The sequence below is a fragment of the Oncorhynchus masou genome, chromosome 24 (assembly GCF_036934945.1).
Source record: "Oncorhynchus masou masou isolate Uvic2021 chromosome 24, UVic_Omas_1.1, whole genome shotgun sequence".
Classification (NCBI taxonomy): domain Eukaryota; kingdom Metazoa; phylum Chordata; class Actinopteri; order Salmoniformes; family Salmonidae; genus Oncorhynchus; species Oncorhynchus masou.
In genome coordinates this window covers 22,453,521-22,472,971 of record NC_088235.1, presented here as the reverse complement: position 1 = coordinate 22,472,971, position 19,451 = coordinate 22,453,521, and the positions used below count along the sequence as shown (strand labels likewise).

General features: G+C 47.2%; 1 pseudogene; it reads right to left on the bottom strand.

Annotated features, from left to right (window-relative positions):
* Window positions 1–2,094: 2,094 nt before the first annotated feature.
* LOC135511912 (protein TANC2-like) overlaps window positions 2,095–19,451 on the bottom strand; it is a 105,945-nt pseudogene continuing 88,588 nt past the window's right edge.

Genomic DNA, 19,451 nt, shown 5'->3' with positions numbered 1-19,451 from the left:
CTGATTGACTGTCAGTCAATAGGTTCCACACACTGTGATAGAATTGAATAGTAGCTATAAGGAAACTGCAAAAGAGGAGCATTTTCACTCATTGGAAGGATAAAAAAAGAACACAAGCCACTTGCGTATGAGATCCGTATGTCTATGAAGGGATCTGGGGTTGGCTTGAGGGGGATGGCCAGAATATGCAGCTGTTACAATGTGCTTTAAAGTCTATATATCTTCAGACATTTAAAAACATTGTTTGCACTTTATATTATCATTCATTACTTTTCTTTGTAGATCAGAGTTCCTATGACAATGAGTAATCAGTAATAATCCAGTATCATTGGTCAGAAGCCCCACCTGACCTCCATTTCTACAAAACCAATAACATTCAATAATGAGAAAGTAACAAAAATACATAAAGTGCACCTTAAGTTAAGAACTTCACAGGCATTTAGTGCAGACATTTATGAATAATATAAACGTAATAAAAAGTTAAATTAAAATACCAAAAATATAACATGACAAAGCTAATATTTAGAAACTAGGAAAATATCCTTTGACATGTGAGTAATTCAAAAGTTTCTAAATGTCCCACATTCCCTGTCCTAGTTGATTCTGAAACCATGTTGTTGCATCATGGACCACATTAAGCATGTTTTGCCTTTGCTCCCACCTAATGGTCTTTATATTGCAGAAGTGCCATTCATATGAAATGAAGGATTTTTTTTGTTTACTGCTGTTTAGTGTTCAGTCTAACCAAGATATACTGTTTTATCCACCGCCATCCTGTCCTTTATAGCCCTTCAGTTGGCATCATCTGTAAGTAGTAACATTCCTGGTTGTTTTATTTACACTTAAATATCATACGTTTGTGTTACTTTTTATTGTCTCTGTCCTAAACCGGATTAGCCGTTCCTATTGAAATGAACGTCGCTAGCTGCTATCAACATGCTAGCTACTTAGTATGTGCATGTTTTGTATGCTGTGACTTTTTGTGTTGCAGTTTTACACTTTTGATCCTTAAATCGACTAAAGATAGCTCCGGGCCTAGTTCTTGGATGATTGAGTGTTTTGGACGAGTTTCAACTGGCTGTATAGCTGAAAAAGCGCTCGGTGGGAGCAAGGACTTATTAAGGGCAGCACGAGGACAGAAAGCTAAAAAACAATTAAAAACAGAAAGAACACAAAGAAAATCATTCATGTTTTTATATGTATTTACATTATATAACTTCATAATAAATATAATAATTTCCCTATGCACACTCACATTGTAATTTCTGACCCATTTACAGTAGTGAACATATTAATATTGTATTACAGAGAGTCTAGCAACCTTGAATAAGAGCACAAGTCATATTTTAAAGATAGCAATATGGTAGATGGATAGAGAATCCACAGGTACAGTAAGGTAAGGGCACTCAATTTCACTCCCACTCCCTCCCCCTGGAAGTGTTAGGGACTCTGACCCTGTGTTTGATCAGGAATAGCCCCAGTGTGTTAGTATCTATGTACTGTATGACTAGACTACTACCCCCAGTGTGTGCCTATTGTAGACTGCTCACTGTGTGAATGGGTTCTGTTGTAGACTACTGTCTGTGTGAGTGGGGCCTATTGTAGACGGCTCACTTGTGTGAATGGGTTCTGTTGTAGACTACTGTCTGTGTGAGTGGGGCCTATTGTAGACTGCTCACTGTGTGAATGGGTTCTGTTGTAGACTACTGTCTGTGTGAGTGGGGCCTGTTGTAGATTGCTCTCTGTGTGAGTGGGACCTGTTGTAGACTGCTCTCTGTGTGAGTGGGGCCTGTTGTAGACTGCTCTCTGTGTGAGTGGGGCCTGTTGTAGACTGCTCTCTGTGTGAGTGGGGCCTGTTGTAGACTGCTCTCTGTGTGAGTGCGGCTTGTTGTAGACTGCTCTCTGTATGAGTGCGGCCTGTTGTAGACTGCTCTCTATGCGAGCGGGGCCTGTTGTAGACTGCTCTCTGTGTGAGCTGGGTTGTAATCCGTCTATGTATCATGTGTTCTTCATCAATGTCAGACAAGGTCAGCAGCCTTAACTCAACACCCCCTCCCCTCCCCTCCCTTCCTCCCCTTCCCTCCCCTCCCACTCACACGCCCAGTCCTGCCATGGAAGGTACATTCACACATTCGACTCCACGAAAGGTCTCTTTGGTTTGATGGGGGAGGTGGGGCCCTGCCTAGAGTCACGGGACATATCACGGGAGAACTGTCGGTACATGTTGTCCTGGTAGGCCTGAGCTACGGGCAGAGTCCTGGCCACCTTCACGTCTGGATAGGTGGGCACCTGGCTCACCCTCTCCAGCATGTCCCCTCCTCCACCCCGGGAGGCGCCGTTGGCCAGCTTGCCCAGGGAGGACTGCTGCTGCTGGGGGTAGTAGTCCTCCTCCAGGAGTTGTCCGTTCTGGGCGTTGTTAGTCTTGTTGTAGTATGCGAAGTTCCCCAGCGAGGTAGGGGGGCTGTAGGACGAGCCCTGCTGGACCAGTTGGCTAGGCGATGTGGGGCTGATGCCAGAGTCCATGGAGGTCATAGCCCAGGGCCGCTGGGACGAGGGCTGCTGCAGGTATTGAGTCTGGTGTGTCCGTGCCGTCTTGTCTATGACGCCCATGAAGGGCGTGGTCCGTGAGCGGGTGCTCTCACCCTGGTACAGCCCCCCACCACCCCCCTGGGAGGGCGAGTTTGGGGAGAGGTCGTCGTTACAGGAACGCTCGTACCCCTCGTAGCCTTCGTAGCCCTCGTAAGCCACCTGCAGCGGGATCTCCATCCCCTGGATGGAGGAGGAAGACCTGAAGCCTGGGGCTAGATTACAGCTAGAGCCCCCTGTGGGGATGTTGTTGCTGGAAGGGGAAAAGCGGAGGCCCACGCTCTGGGAGTGAATGAGGGGCCGGGGAGTGGAAATGTGTGGTTTGATCTCTGTGGTAGTGGCACTGACGGGCCGCCTCACCATGTGGCCGATCTCTGGTGATCCGAGCTGGCACTGGGGCATGACACTGTTTTGACGCTCCAGCTCGTGCTTGGTACCAGGGTAGTAGGCGGCTGACTGGCTGCGGCTAATCTGGGGGGTCTGGCTATAGCGGACAGCCCCCTGGAGCTGGCCCCCTTGTCCTCCCCCACTGCTGGTACGGTAGGCAGAGGAGGGGCGCTGGGGTAGCTCGTCCTTCATCAGGCCCTCTATGACCCCTCCTCGGCCACTGTGCTGACAGAGGGCCCCAGCTGAGAGGCTGGACTGGGGCATGGAGCGACCATCCAGGGAGGGCTGGTACATCAACCGGCTCTGGCTCTCCATCGGCACGTCCATGGAGGCCCCCTGGTAACGCATGGGGTGGCCCATCTGGCTGTATGTGTTGCTGGGCTGGTTGGTGCGAACAATCTGGGCCATCGAGGGCTGGAGGCGCAGGCCCTGCGCCTGGTGGTGCTGTTGAGCCTGGTGATGCAGGGAGTCCTGGTGGTGTTGGGAGGCCTGGTGGTGTAGTTTGGCCTGGTGGTGCTGTTGGGAGACCTGGTGGTTCAGTTGGGCTTGGTGGTGCTGGTGGGTCTGGAGGGTGTCGTGGTGCAGAGAGGCCTGGTGGTGCAGGGAGGCCTGGTGGTGCAGGGAGGGCTGTGAACTCTGCTGGAAGGACCTCTGGCTGCTCATCTTTGAAAGAGTAGGCTGCTCCTGCTGGTAGCGCACCGGAGACCCTGACTGGGACCTGTACAGACACACACTCTCCACTGGGGGACTGGCTTTGTACTGGCTCTGTACCCCACCCCGACGCAGAGGGGATAGCGGGGGGCTCTGGTATCCGTGGTCCATCCCTTGTCCCCCTCCTCCATTGGGCGGGGGGCTGAAGCGGTAGGTGGTCAGGTGCACCGGGGAGGTCTGCGGTGGGCTGTGTCGGTAGTGGGAGTTGTGGTGCGTGGGGGAGAGAGAGGGGGGCGACGGCAGCTGGTAGTTCTGGATGCCGGGGGAGGACATGGAGGTTGGGCTGGGGTGGTCGTAGACGTAAGCCTGGCCCATGGGGGAGCCCCGTGACAGGTAGACCTGGTCCTGGTGGTAGGGGTGCTGGTGGATGGTCGGAGAAAGAGGGGGCTCTGGATGATAGGCAGGCTGGAGGGGTTGGAGCAGAGTTCCCTCTCGAGGACCAGACCCATAGAACCCACACTCCCCATAGACATGGCCTCCTGCTCCAGATAGTCCTCGTCCTCAAACAGATCCTGAACCGGCTCCATGTCCTCCAGCCGAGGCTCCGGGGGAGGGGGGAGCTCCAGGGGGAGTGGGAGGGAGGACAGGGACATCTCCTCCTCCTCCCCCTCATCTGGGGGAGGCGAGGGGGGAGGAGATGGGGGAGGCTCCAGCTTCTGTGCGTCCTCCTCCTCCTGGGTGAGCTGTCGACACTCCTCCTCTACTCGCTGCAGGAGGCGCTGGATCTCAGGGTGGTTGGGGCTCTGCTTCATTGCTTCATTCAGGTCCTCCAAGGCCTCAGGGAACTGCCTGCAGAGACAGGCAGGAGTGGGAAAATGCAACAGGGTTGGAACTGAGGTAAGGTTTGTATTCTTACATTGAGTGTTTTTTCATTATTTTATTAATTTTATTAAACACTGCTGTGAAAATGTATAAGCTAAGGAAAAAACAATTGGTTCCAAAAAAAAGGAGGAAAATCTTATGATGAGAGACTGAAAAATATGAGATCAGAGCAGAACATGTCATCTCTTCTACAGTGGAAGGGAAGCAGGGATGTAAGTAGAAGGTTACCTGCTACTACGCTTGGCGCGGGCTCTGGCATAGTACGCTTCGTATGATTTTGGTTTCAATTCAAGTGCCTTCGTAGCAAACTCCTCAGCCATCCCAAAGTCCTGAATGTAATGACAAGTGATCCATGAGTCAGATACCGAGGACAATAGAGGTACTATCCAGTACTGTTACATCCATGAGTCAGATACTGAGGACAATAGAGGCACAATCCAGTACTGTTACTATTAGTAACTACTATGTATTACTCTGGAATGCATGTATTGATAATATACATGGTTGTGTCTCAAATGGCACCCTATTCCATATATAGTGTACCTGGGCCCAGGTCAAAAGTAGTGCACTATATAGGGAATAGGTTGCCATTTGGGATGGATCCATGGTCAGAGCCCACCAACTCACGTTCAGTTTCCTCCGACATCGGGACAGATTGAGGAAGATGGACACTTTCTGCTCCCTGAAAGTCTTGAGGTCCTCACTGAAGCCTTCACGGGGGAACTTTTTGAGGGCGTACTGATAGCGCTGTGCTGCCTCCTTTACTTTCCCTTTCTGTTGAATAGACCGACACACAACATGTTATTCATACAAGACAGACAACATATAGCTTTTATTGACCATTCAAACAAATCTGTAAACTCTTGAGGATAAAAAAATCTGTCAAAAGTGTAGACAAAAGCATTGTAAATAGTTTGATTAGATCACATGTTCTTTCTTGGATGTGTATACTATTGTCACGCCCTGACTGTAACGGCATTCTTCCTCCTCTTCTGAGGAGAAGAGAAGGATCGGAGGACCAATGCGCAGCGTGGTAAGTGTCCATAAAGTTTATTTACAGACATAAACTGAACACTACAAAACAATACACGTGAAACGAACGAAACCGAAACAGTACCATGTGGCAACAAACACTCACACGGAAAAAAACACCCACCACTCAAATGTGAAACCCAGGCTACCTAAGTATGATTCTCAATCAGACAACTAACGACACCTGCCTCTGATTGAGAACCATACGAGGCTGAACTCAAAACCCCAAAATGGAAAAACACACATAGACTGCCCACCCCAACTCACGCATTGACCATACTAAATAAAGACAAAACAAAGGAAATAAAGGTCAGAACGTGACACTGACCTTAGAGGTTCTGATTATTCTCTATGTTTGGTTAGGTCAGGGTGTGACTCGGGTGGGAAATTCTATGTTTTCTGAGTGTGGTTCCCAATGAGAGGCAGCTGTCTATTGTTGTCTCTGATTGGGGATCATACTTAGGCAGCCCTTTTCCCCACCATTAGGTTGTGGGATGTTGTTTTCTGTTTAGTTACTATTGCCTGACAGAACTGTGCATTTTCGTTTTCGATTTTGTTATTTTGTGTTTTTTAAATTAAAATCATGAACATTTACCACGCTGCGCCTTGGTCTACTCTTTCTACCACCAACGAGAGCCATTACAACTGTATATACAATACCTGTCAAAAGTTTGGGCACACCTACTCATTTAAAGGTTTTTCTTTATTTTTACTATTTTCTACATTGTAGAATAATAGTGAAGACACCAAAACTATGAAATAACACATATGAAATCATGTAAACTCAGCAAAAAAAGAAACGTCCTCTCACTGTCAGATGCGTTTATTTTCAGCAAACTTAACGTGTACATATTTGTATGAACATAACAAGATTCAACAACTGAGACATAAACAAAACAAGTTCCACAGCCATGTGACTAACAGAGATGTAATAATGTATCCCTGAACAAAGTGGGGGGAGGTCAAAATCAAAAGTAACAGTCAGTATCTGGTGTGGCCACCAACTGCATTAAGGACTACAGTGCATCTCCTTCTCATGGACTGCACCAGATTTGTCAGTTCTTGCTGTGAAATGTTACCCCACTCTTCCACCAAGGCACCTACAAGTTCCCAGACTTTTCTAGGGGGAAATGGCCCAAGTCCTCACCCTCCGATCCAACAGGTTCCAGACATGCTCAATGGGATTGAGATCCGGGCTCTTCACTGGCCAGGGCAGAACACTGACATTCCTGTCTTGCAGGAAATCACACACAGAATGAGCAGTATGGCTGGTGGCATTGTCATGCTGGAGGGTCATGTCAGGATTAGCCTGCAGGAAAGGTACCACATGAGGCAGGAGGATGTCTTCCCTGTAACGCACTGCGTTGAGATTGCCTGCAATGAAAACAAGCTCAGTCCGATGATGCTGACACACCGCCCCAGAACCTGACGGACCCTCCAAATCGATCCTGCTCCAGAGTGCAGGCCTTGGTGTAATGCTCATTCCTTTGACGATAAACGCAAATCCGACCATCACCCCTGGTGAGACAGGGGTGTCAGTGAAGAGCACTTTTTGCCAGTCCTGTCTGGTCCAGCAATGGTGGGTTTGTGCCCATAGGTGACGATGTTGCCGATGATGTCTGGTGAGAACCTGATTTACAACAGGCCTACAAGCCCTCAGTCCAGCCTCTCTCAGCCTATTGCAGACAGTCTGAGCACTGATGGAGGGATTGTGCGTTCCTGGTGTAACTCGGGCAGTTTTTGTTGCCATCCTGTACCTGTCCCACAGGTGTGATGTTCGGATGTACCGATCCTATGCAGGTGTTGTTACACGTGGTCTGCCACTGTGAGGACGATGAGCTGTCCGTCCTGTCTCCCTGTAGCGCTGTCTTAGGCATCTCACAGTACGGACATTGCAATTTATTGCCCTGGCCACATCTGCAGTCCTCATGCCTCCTAGCAGCATGCCTAAGGCACGTTCACGCAGATGAGCAGGGACCCTGGGCATCTTTCTTTTGGTGTTTTTCAGAGTCAGTAGAAAGGCCTCTTTATTGTTCTAAGTTATCATAACTGTGCCCTTAATTGCCTACCGTCTGTAAGCTGTTAGTGTCTTAACGACCGTTCCACAGGTGCATGTTCATTAATTGTTCATTGAACACGCATGGGAAACAGTGTTTAAACCCTTTACAATGAAGATCTGTGAAGTTATTTGGATTTTTACAAATTATCTTTGAAAGACAGTGTCCTGAAAAAGGGACATTTCGTAACCAATTTTTTTAAACTTTATATTCTTCAAAGTAGCCACCCTTGATGACAGCTTTGCAAACTCTGGGTATTCTCTCAACCAGAGGAATTATTTTTCAACAGTTTTGAAGGAGTTCCCACATATGCTAGGCACTTGTTCGCTGCTTTTTTGGCAGAAATACGTTCTCGAACATGTGAACTTTCATGTGCCTTAATAACAAACTTGGATGCCATCTGTTAACTTCTTCGATATAGGGGGCGCTCTTTTGATTTTTGGATAAAAAAAAACGTTCCCGGACTATGCATATAATTGACAGCTTTGGAAAGAAAACACTCTGACGTTTCCAAAACTGCAAAGATATTATCTGTGAGTGCCACAGAACTTATGCTACAGGCGAAACCAAGATGAAATTTCAAACAGGAAATGGCCCAGATTCTGAAGGCGCTGTGTTCCAATGTCTCCTTATATGGCTGTGAATGCGTCAGGAATGAGCCTACACTTTCTGTCATTTCCCCAAGGTGTCTGCAGCATTGTGACGTATTTGTAGGCATATCATTGGAAGATTGACCATAAGAGACTACATTTACCAGGTGTCTGCTTGGTGTCCTCCGTCGAAATTATTGCGCAATCTCTAGCTGCGTCCACTTTTCCATTCGGTTCAGAGGAGAAAGGCAACTGCCACGAATGATTTATCATCAAATAGATATGTGAAAAACACCTTGAGAATTGATTCTAAACAACGTTTGCCATGTTTCTGTCGATATTATGGAGTTAATTTGGAAAAAAGTTTGGCGTTGTAATGACTGAATTTTCGGGGGGTTTGTCTTAGCCAAACGTGATGAACAAAACGGAGCGATTTCTCCTACACAAATAATATCTTTGGAAAAACTGAACAATTGCTATCTAACTGACATCTGAAGTTCTTCAAAGGTAAATGATTTTATTTGAATGCTTTTCTTGTTTTTGTGAAAATGTTGCCTGCTGAATGCTAGGCTAATGCTATGCTAGCTATCAATACCTCTTACACAAATGCTTGTGTAGCGATGGTTGAAAAGCATATTTTGAAAATCTGAGATGACAGTGTTGTTAACAAAAGGCTAAGCTTGTGAGTGAATATATTTCTTTCATTTCATTTGCGATTTTCATGAATAGTTAACATTGCGTTATGCTAATGAGCTTGAGGCTATGATTACGCTCCCGGATACGGAATTGCTCGACGCTAGAGGTTAAATTACAAGCCTTGTTAGTTATGCCACAGAAAAAGCCAGCAGCTCTCCCACTACCTATGATTGGCTGGAGTGGGCTGGCCATGCCGAGAGAGGAGTTCTGACTGGTCTGCCATAGAAGGTTTCTGTCTATTTGAGCTCATCTTTCTGTGTTGGTAATCCTATCAAACACGTTTGTGTAGTTGAGCTGCATAAGTGTTGCTCTCCACTTTCTGGAGGATCAAGTTTTGAAATCAGTGGAATTAGAGTATGATAACTGAAGAGATGGAGAAAACACCTGTCTCCGGATTACATCTTCAAACTAAGGGCAACCATGGCATGGCATTCCTGACAGGGAGACACGTCCATCATGCATGATGATGTATACAGGTAAGTTAGTCTAGCGTTAGCTAGCTACATTTTCAGATATTACACATTTACTAATTTTGACAGAACATGGTTAATTTCAAGCTAAAATATACTCTTAGCTAGCTAGCTAACATTATCTGGCTGGTTCCCGAGCTGATGTTATTATCAGTTTCCCAGAGCCGTGTGCTGTTCTAGTTAGAGCCTAATGTTAGCTAGTTAACACTGAACATGCTTGGTTAGCTCCCAGCACTGTGGCATTGTTGGCACTGTTCATTGTTGTTTAACTAGCTAACAATAGCTGGCTGGCCCGTTATCTAACGTTTCGTGACGTGCGTGAACTTACACTTTGTTTACCTAGCTAGCTACATTGTTTACCTAGCTAGCTAGCTATATGTCTTAAGTTAAAGTGTACTGTTAGCTAGCTAGCTAACGTTAGCTGTCTGGCTCCCTAACTGACGTTATTATTTGTTTCCCAGAGCCGTTTGCTGTTCTAGTTAGAGCCTAATGTTAGCTAGTTAACATTGAACAAGGTTGGTTAGCTCCCAGCACAGTGGCATTGTTGGCACTGTTCATTGTTGTTTAACTAGCTAACGTTAGCTGCTGGCTCATTAGCAAACGTTATGTGACGTGTGTACAACAACCGTTGAATATGGCCGGTGTCAGTCTGCAAAAAAGCATAATGAAATTGTTGCCAGCAGGACTGGTTAGGCTGTTTTCATGTTATCCAGAGGTAAACAATTAATCGGCCAGAGCGTCAAGTGTGCGCTCCGAGAGCGAAACAAGATGGGTGGGGCTAAAGCTTAAGAAGATGTGAACGATGCTGAATGGGTGTAGACAAAGAACAGCTCTTCACTTAGATAGCAAAACATTCAAAGGCGATTTTCTCAAAAGTGAGTTTACAAGTTGATCAACTTTCAAAGCGGAATTACTTCCCCATTGTTCCTCAAATGCAGTGTATGATATACCATTTTGTATCTCTGAGTCTACTTTTATCTAATGTAAAAAACACAATTTCAAATTTTGCTACATAAGACCGGATCCAGGTGGTGAGTCACAAATAGCCCTTTTCAGCCTGGAGGTGTGTTTTGGGTCATTGTCCTGTTGAAAAACAAATGATAGTCCCACTAAGCACAAACCAGATGGGATGGCGTATCGCTGTAGAATGCTGTGGTAGCCATGCTGGTTAAATGTGCCTTGAATTCTAAATAAATCACAGACAGCATCACCAGCAAAGCACCTCCACACCATCACACCTCCTCCTCCATGCTTCACGGTAGGAACCACACATGCGGAGACCATCCATTCACCAACTCTACATCTCAAAAAGACACAGCGGTTGAAACAAAAAATCTAAAATTTTGACTCCTCAGACTAAAGGACACATTTCTACAGGTCTAATGTCCTTCTGTATACCACCCCTACCTTGTCATAACACAACCGATTGGCTCAAATGCATTAAGAAGGAAAGAAATTCCACAAAATAATTTTTAACAAGGCACTCCTGTTAATTAAAATGCATTTCATGTGACTACCTCATGAAGCTGCTTGACAGAATACCAAGAGTGTGCAGAGCTGTCATCAAGGCAAAGGTTGGCCGCTTTGAAGAATTTCAAATATAACATATATTTTGATTTGTTTAACACTTAATTGGTTACTACATGATTCCATATGTGTTATTTAATAATGTTGCTGTCTTCACTATTATTCTACAATGTAGAAAATAGTACAAATAAAGAAAAACCCTTGCATGAGTAGGAGTGTCCAAAATTTTGACTGGAACTGTATATATTTTCTTTCTTATATGTATAAATATTTTCCAACAACAGGTGACAGTCCTTCCTCAGATTAGGGTAGGGCCTCCTGATCTCACCTTATAGAAGCTGTCTCCCTCCTCAATCAGCTTACTCAGTAGGATGATCATGATGTCGGGTTTGGAGGTAGCCATGGCCCATGTGGCTGGACCTGAAGAACACAGGATGAGAAAGCAGGGAACGATAAAAACATTGTTTTGGAGTCACAGTAAACACGTAACAATAACAAGTGACAACAACAAACAAACAAAGTGTCAGGAATGACAGAGATAGACAGACGTCTGTCCACTGCAGAGACAATTATGCTATTCTCTCTAACATCTATTGATCCTGTTATTAAAGGATCTGTGCACAGATAAAGGATCTGTTGGGACAAAAGCCCAGCCTTATCAATCAATAACAACAAGCCAAAAGGGTAGAAATATGAGATAACAAAACACAAAATTATGCAGCTGGTAAAGGCTGATTCACTCCCAATCTAACTAATTGCCTTACGCCAGGTGGTGTCACTCCTATGCGACGCTCATCCCTCAACTGACAGTCAGCACAGGCGGAATCATCGCAGAAAATATGATTCTAACTAGGATAACTTATCATCCAGTATCTCTCTGCAATAGCAACACTTGAAACACATTTACACATTGATTGGAGAGGACAAGGTGGGTGTGCTCCTTGCATGAGGACAAGGTGGGTGGCCTTCTTGCATGAGGACAAGGTGCATGGCCTTCTTGCATGAGGTCAAGGTGCATGGCCTTCTTGCATGAGGACAAGGTGCGTGGCCTTCTCAGCCCCTTTTCCTGCTCCCCCCATTACCGTGTGTTTATAAATAAACCTAGAGTTTGACGGTAGATTTCTGTTGTCGTGGTTATTTCGTTCACACTTTTACTTTGTCACAATAATAATTTGCATGAGTTATGTTACGGATCTCATTACCATCCCCCCTAGACTGTCGGGCCAAAAGGGATTCGTAACATAAGTGGGGGCTCATCCGGGATCTGTCATAACTGACACCCATGCCGCTCATGTAGATTGTTGTAGTGGTATAGTTCAGTGTTGAGCGTCATAGCTGAAGTAGCATTAGTGTTTGCTATTTTCTTTGGCACTTGTGAAGTAGTGTAAAATGACTACTTTTGATTTGAAATATTTTTTGGATAACCCTTCGTGGGAGGTTTTTGACAAATGTCGTAGAGTTGATTTAATGACCTTGGCTGACCATTATTCAGTATCGATTCCGCAGAGTTTAGTTAAGGCGGAGGTGAAACGGCTAGTATTAAATGTATTGTTGGAAGAGCAGGTGCTTGTGTTACCGCTGCCTGAGCCTAATACCCCTGTAGCGGATGTTGCTGCTCCTGTAAGCCCATTGGTGTCTGATAATGAGGTAGAGGCTAAAACACCAGCCACATTGTCCCGTTTTGATCCACTCTCCCCACTGTCAAATGGTGATGCCAGGATGGATGTCCGTTTAGCACAGTTCCAAATGGAGGTGGAAGAGAGAGCCCAAATTAGGCGAGAGACTCTCCAGTTGGAGATGTGTAAAATTGAGGCAGACAGAGAACAAAGGCAGTTGGAGTTCAAAATGCGCCAGATGGAACTTGAGGCAGAGACAGCAAGGCTAGCCTCTGGTCCTACTGTGCCTGTTTGTGAGCCGTCCTCACCTGCTGTGTCCTCAAACACGTTTGACATTAGTAGGCAGATTGCCTTAGTACCTTTGTTCAGAGAGTCAGAGGTTGACTCCTATTTTTGTGTATTTGAGCGTATAGCCGTAGCATTGAAATGGCCTGAAGAGGTTTGGTGCCTATTACTTCAGTGTAAATTAACTGGTAAAGCCCAAGAGGTTTTGTCAGCGCTACCTCTGGAGGACAGTTTGAATTATGAAGTGGTCAAAGCTACTGTTCTTCGTGCCTATGAGCTTGTGCCTGAGGCATACCGACAGAGATTTAGGTCTCATAGAAAGTCTTCTAGTAAGACTTATGTGGAATTTGCTAGAGACAATGGAAATCTGTTTGATAAATGGCATGCTGCTAGTAAGGTAACTGATTTCAACTCTCTCCGGGAGTTAATCTTGTTGGAAGAGTTTAAAAATTGCTTACCCGAACGCATTGTAGTTTACCTAAACGAACAGAAAGTATCCTCCCTGGCAGAAGCGTCTGTGTTGGCAGACGAGTTTGTGTTGACGCACAAGAGTGTGTTTTCGGCTCAAACTGAGAGTAGAGCCACTGAGTTTCCTACCTTTAGCCCTAGTCGTCCAGCAGTAGTATGTCAAGCATGCCAGAAGAATGAGCGTCCATGTTTCTATTGTCATAAAGTAGGACATATGATTAATGATTGCTTCCTGCTTAAACGCAAACAAGGGATGCCTCTTCGTGCCAAGCCACCAACAGGTGTTGCTCTAATTCGTACGGTTGTGAGGTCTGCAACAAAACAGGTGCCTCCGGGTAACTGTAGTTTGAAAGTCTCAGTCCCCGACCGCAGTTATGAACCATTCATTTTCGAGGGGTTTGTGTCCCTAACGAATGACGAAGCATCTCAGCGTCCAGTTAAAATCCTTAGAGATACTGGTGCGGCGCAGTCGTTTATATTGTCTGATGTGTTGCCCTTTTCTGACGATACATACTGGGGTTCCAGTGTGTTAGTGCAGGGTGTTGAAATGGGTTTTGTCCCAGTGCCATTGCACTTTGTGAAAGTACACTCTGAGTTAATCAGTGGAATAATCAGAGTGGGGGTACGCACTATGTTGCCAGTGAAAGGTGTGACCTTTATAATGGGTAACGATATTGCCGGAGGAAATGTAGTACCCGTATTGGAAGTATTGGATAAAAGTGACCACTCTCTCTCGAATGAGCTGGCACAGAGTTATCCACATGTGTTCCCCGCTTGTGCTGTCACTCGTGCTCAGGCACGACAAGAGGGTGATGAGATAGATTTGTCGAACACTGTTCTGTTCAAAGAGGTTGATCAAGAGGATGGATTGTGTGATACCTCTGAGAAGCATGGACAGGTGCGCCTTGTTAATGCCAAGGTCTTGGCTATAACTGCATTCCCTGCACCTACCACCAGACGAGAGCTACGCCGCTTTTTAGGGATGGTTGGCTACTACCGTAGCTTCTGTAAAAATTTCTCTGTGGTAGTTGCTCCATTAACCGATTTGCTTAGTCCGGCTAGATCATTTGTGTGGTCCCCTGATTGTAAGAGCGCTTTTGAATCAGCGAAAGCACTCTTATGTAGTACACCTGTACTTGCTGCTCCAGATTTTGAACAACCGTTCAAACTTGAGGTAGATGCTAGTGCCAAAGGTGCTGGTGCTGTTCTACTGCAGCAGGACAAGAGTGGAGTGGATCATCCCGTTTGTTATTTTTCACGTAAATTTAATAAGTGTCAAACAAACTATGCGACAATAGAACAAGAAGCTCTTGCTTTGTTATTGGCTCTGCAATACTTTGAAGTATATGTTGGTTCCAGTGCTCTACCCGTGATTGTATACACTGACCATAACCCCTTAGTTTTTCTCCACCGAATGTACAACCAGAACCAGCGCCTTATGCGTTGGGCGCTGATTGTACAAAATTATAATTTGGAGATCCGCCACAAAAAGGGTTCTGATAATGTGTTGGCAGATGCTTTGTCTCGTGTGTGAAAATGATTTCTGCATGATTTGCAAGGTTGTTGCTTTGTGAGTATTCATAGAAATACTGTAGTCGCAACCCCTAGGGTTGCTCTTTTAAGGGTGGGAGTGTTACGGATACAGTTATCCTGTGTGTGTGTATCCTGTGTGTGTGTTTCTTTTCTCTCCTTCTCCCCTCTCAGGTGAAAATCATCACTCCCCAATCAGTCAACAATCAATCATCAATCAGAAGACACACCTCCTCCTATTTTCCTGACCTATCACAGTTCCTTCCCCATGGTTTAAAAACCCCATCATTTGTTTGTTCTAGAGCTCAGCTCAGCTCAATCTCTCTGTAAATGCCATGTCTGTAGGTCTCTGTGTTTCTCTCTCGCTTTGTGTCTTAACCTCTCTTTTGTTTAAGCACCTCATAGCACTTTGTCATCACTTGTGAGTATTGTTTTTGGTTATGGTGTTTGCGTTTTTGTTGCTGGTGGGAAAAGGGGGAAACCAAGACAAGTCGCCCATGGGCATACACTACCCATAGGTAGTGAGGACAAGGTGCATGGCCTTCTTGCATGAGGACAAGGTGCGTGGCCTTCTTGCATGAGGACAAGGTGCGTGGCCTTCTTGCATGAGGACTAGGTGCATGGCCTTCTTGCATGAGGTCAAGGTGCATGGCCTTCTTGCATGAGGACAAGGTGCATGGCCTTCTTGCATGAGGACAAGGTGCGTGGCCTTCTTGCATGAGGACTAGGTTCATGGCCTTCTTGCATGAGGTCAAGGTGCATGGCCTTGACTACAGGAGGAAACAGTAGAACAACACAGAAACATCTACAGATCTGAGGAAGGACTAGCCAGAGCGAACAGAGAAATACTACAGGAGGACACAGTAGAACAACACAAAAACATCTACAGATCTGAGGAAGGACTAGCCAGAGGGAACAGAGAAATACTACAGGAGGACACAGTAGAACAACACAAAAACATCTACAGATCTGAGGAAGGACTAGCCAGAGAGAACAGAGAAGACAAGCAGTACGGTGCACCAGGAGCAGCAGGGGGAACATACAAAACAGTGGGGTTCAGCTGTTCGCTCAGCTCCAAAGAGACAGTAACAAGTTGCATCACAAATGGCCCTGTGTTCTGTATTTATTCCACTACTCTGGTCAATAGTAGTGCACTATATAAGAAATTAGGTTGCCATTTAGGATGCAGGTTCTGTATTGCTGTGTCATCCTACTGCAGCATGGATAGTCTTTGAATTGTGTCAAATCCTGGCTGCATCTAGAAGGGCACCCTTTACCCCAAAGTGCACTAGTTTTGACCAGGGCCCATTTTGGGCAGCCCCTGTCTTCCAGTCTAACACTACGTTCATTCTCGATACCTATCTTGGCTCCCTTCTTGAGCAGGGTGACCACCACGGACGTGTTCCTGCAGCCCACAGCCCGGTCCAGAGGACACATCCCACTGTAGTCCACATGCTCTATCATCACCCCCTGGTCCACTAAGAACTGGACCTGCGAGGACAGACAGCAGACGGGGGGTGGGGGGAGAACAGGGTGGAGGGAGAACAGGAGGGAGGGAGAACGGGTGGAGGACCGAGGACAGTACGGAGGATGTGAGAATGAGGGGAGGGAGAATGGAGGGAGAAGGGGGGGAGGAGGGAGAACGGGTAGAGGATGGAGGACAGTAGGGAGGAATGAGAAGAGGGAAAACAGGGGGGAGGAGGGAGAACAGGGGGGACAAGGGAGGGGGGGAGAACGGGGAGAGGATGGGGAGGAGAGAGAACAGGGAAGAGGGAGGACCGGGGTGAGAAGTGAGGACGGGGGCAGGAGGGAGTACAGTGGGAAGGAGAGTGAATGGGGAGAAGAGGGAGGACAGTGGAGGAGGGAGGACAGGGGGGAAGACAGTGGGGAGGAGGGAGGACAGTGGGGAGGAGGGAGGACAGTGGGGAGGAGGTAGGACAGGGGCGAGAACAGTGGGGAGGAGGGAGGACAGGGGCGAAGACAGTGGGGAGGAGCGAGGACAGTGGGGAGGAAGGAGGACAGTGGGGAGGAGGGAGGACAGGGGCATGGACAGTGGGGGGGAGGGAGGACAGTGGCAAGGACAATGGGGAGGGGCGTGGATAGTGGGTAAGGAGCGAGGACAGTGGGGGGAGGGAGGACAGTGGGGGAAGGGAGGACAGTGGCAAGGACAATGGGGAGGAGCGAGGATAGGGGTGTGGACAGTGGGTAAGGAGCGAGGACAGTGGGGGGGAGGGAGGACAGTGGCAAGGACAATGGGGAGGAGGGAGGACAGTGGGGAGGAGGGAGGACAGTGGGGAGGAATGTGGGGAGGAGGGAGGAATGTGGGGAGGAGCGAGGACAGTGGGGAGGAGCGAGGACAGTGGGGAGGAATGTGGGGAGGAGCGAGGACAGTGGGGAGCAGGGAGGACAGTGGGGAGGACAGTGGGGAGGAGGGAGGAGAGTGGGGAGGAGCGAGGACAGTGGGGGGAGGGAGGAATGTGTTTCATCAGAGCAGGATCATAGGATGGTATTAACATTTGGGAGAGTTACTGCGAGCAAAATATACACAAATATAACTATACTTATATACTTGAACACATTTCTTCTTAATGTTGTACATCCACTCACCATCTCTGAGTCCCCGTAGAAGGAGGCCAGGTCGAGGGGCGTGCGTCCATTCTTATCAGCATGGTCTGTAGCAGCACCCCTCTCCACCAGACAGCGCACCACATGCAGGTGTCCCTTCAGACACGCCCAGCTCAGAGCTGTTAACCCCTCCTTGTCCATCAGAGGCAGGGACGCACCTGGCAGGTGGATCAGAGGGGTCAGGGGTTACAGGTCAGCATTGGGAGTAAAAGGTAAATTGGTAAAATAAAGTACCATCAATGCTTTGGTGATTGTGTTTAACAAAGGTTTCTTGAGAGTTTGCTGTATATAATTCAAAGGATGAAAGGACAGTAGGTCATAGATGAAGTAAATGTCAAGGAATGAGTGGATGTCGTCTTCCTCCGAACCCTCACCCTGTGCCAGTAGGAACTCCACAGTGGCCAAGTGACCTTCTGAGGCAGCCATCATCAGAGGCGTTCGGCTCTGCTTGTCTGCAAGGTTCACCTCCGCTCCGTGAGTCAGGAGAAGGTCCACAATCTGAGAGGGGACAACACTATCGTCACCATCTAGCACACAACAGCCTGTTTCTGTCAACATGGCCGCTCGATCTTTCTTTGCCTGATTAAGTGTTTGGGTCAAAAGTAGTGCAATATAAAGGGTGCACTCAGTCTCACCTGCCAGTTTCCCTGTCGGACAGCACTGAACAGGGGTACCATGCCTTGTCTGTTGGGCTGAGCCACTGCTGCTCCCTGCTCCAGCAGCAGTCTGCAGACGTCTAGCTTCCCCCGGCCCCCTGCTGCCGTGAGAGCTTCAGGAAGAGGAGAGGGACACACAGGGATCAGCCATGTTGTAAAACAGTCTTTTCCATTTTTTACACTTGATCATTCTAAGATTGACAGTTATTGTGTGTGCCATGTGTTAGTATGCAGATTGTCCAGGAAGGACACCCAGGGCAGGGAGGGCAGGGCAGGGAGGAAACACGTATTAAACAACGCAACATACACTGATTGGACAAAACATTAAGAACTCTAGTGAGAGTGCCTCCTCCTCCTCCTCCTCTCCAGAAGAGTGACAGTTCCTCTAGTGAGAGTGCTGGCCTCATCCTCTTCTACAGAATAGTGACAGTTCCTCTAGTGAGAGTGCTGGCCTCATCCTCTTCTACAGAATAGTGACAGTTATTCCAGTGAGAGTGCCTCCTCCTCCTCCTCTCCAGAAGAGTGACAGTTCCTCTAGTCAGAGTGCTGGACCTCCTCCTCCTCTCCAGAAGAGTGACAGTTCTATTAGTGAGAGTGCTGGCCTCATCCTCTTCTACAGAATAGTGACAGTTCCTCTAGTGAGAGTGCTGGCCTCATCCTCTTCTACAGAATAGTGACAGTTATTCCAGTGAGAGTGCCTCCTCCTCTCCAGAAGAGTGACAGATCCTATAGTCAGAGTGCTGGACCTCCTCCTCCTCTCCAGAATAGTAACAGTTCCTCTAGTCAGAGTGCTGGACCTCCTCCTCCTCTCCAGAAGAGTGACAGTTCTATTAGTGAGAGTGCTGGCCTCATCCTCTTCTACAGAATAGTGACAGTTCCTCTAGTGAGAGTGCTGGACCTCCTCCTCCTCTCCAGAAGAGTGACAGTTCTATTAGTGAGAGTGCTGGACCTCCTCCTCTTCTACAGAATAGTGACAGTTCCTCTAGTGAGAGTGCTGGCCTCATCCTCTTCTACAGAATAGTGACAGTTCCTCTAGTGAGAGTGCTGGACCTCCTCCTCCTCTCCAGAAGAGTGACAGTTCTATTAGTGAGAGTGCTGGCCTCATCCTCTTCTACAGAATAGTGACAGTTCCTCTAGTGAGAGTGCTGGCCTCATCCTCTTCTACAGAATAGTGACAGTTCCTCTAGTCAGAGTGCTGGCCTCATCCTCTTCTACAGAATAGTGACAGTTCCTCTAGTGAGAGTGCTGGCCTCATCCTCTTCTACAGAATAGTGACAGTTCCTCTAGTCAGAGTGCTGGCCTCATCCTCTTCTACAGAATAGTGACAGTTCCTCTAGTGAGAGTGCTGGACCTCCTCCTCCTCTCCAGAAGAGTGACAGTTCTATTAGTGAGA